We start from the raw sequence: 540 nt of genomic DNA, 5'->3' as shown, positions 1-540 counted from the left end.
AATTGCTTGAATCCGGGAGGCGGAGGTTACGGTGAGTGGAGATCGCACCATTGCACTCCAGCCTGGAAACAAGAGCAAAATTCCGTCTCAAAAAAAAAAAAAAATTGCCACAAAAATAAAGTATCAAGACCATATTTTCAGGGATCATTTCTACAGTTCATTCATTACTAGAGAAGTTTCTCTGAACATGCAGGGCACCGGAAACCATGAGGAAGAGGCACAGCATTCTCTTCTGAGCCTGAAGCCAGCTTTTCTTGCTTCACTGCACCTGCCATTTGCCATTCATGATCATTCTCTTCCTGCAGGAGAGTAAGAGAGAAAGAATGCAGTCTGAGTGATTCCTGTCTAAAAAGTAATAATAAAATAAAAGTATGGTCCTAATTCTTATGTTTTGTTTATTTGTTTTTTTTTTTCTTTTTGAGACAGAGTCTGTCTCTTGTTTCCCAGGCTGGCGTGCAATGACACAATCTTGGCTCACTGCAACCTCTGCCTCCAGGGTTCAAGAGATTCTCCTGCCTCAGCCTCCCAAGTAGCTAGGAT

At 42.2% G+C, this 540-nt stretch overlaps 1 non-coding gene across 1 annotated transcript; it reads left to right on the top strand.

Moving 5' to 3' along the window:
* Positions 1–125: 125 nt before the first annotated feature.
* LOC115900635 lies at positions 126–339 on the top strand. The gene has a single exon (XR_004060294.1). It is a non-coding gene; the product is annotated as a small nucleolar RNA U3 (small nucleolar RNA).
* Positions 340–540: the final 201 nt, after the last annotated feature.

Source organism: Rhinopithecus roxellana, chromosome 11 (genome assembly GCF_007565055.1).
Source record: "Rhinopithecus roxellana isolate Shanxi Qingling chromosome 11, ASM756505v1, whole genome shotgun sequence".
Classification (NCBI taxonomy): Eukaryota; Metazoa; Chordata; class Mammalia; order Primates; family Cercopithecidae; genus Rhinopithecus; species Rhinopithecus roxellana.
This window is presented reverse-complemented; position numbering and strand designations above follow the sequence as displayed.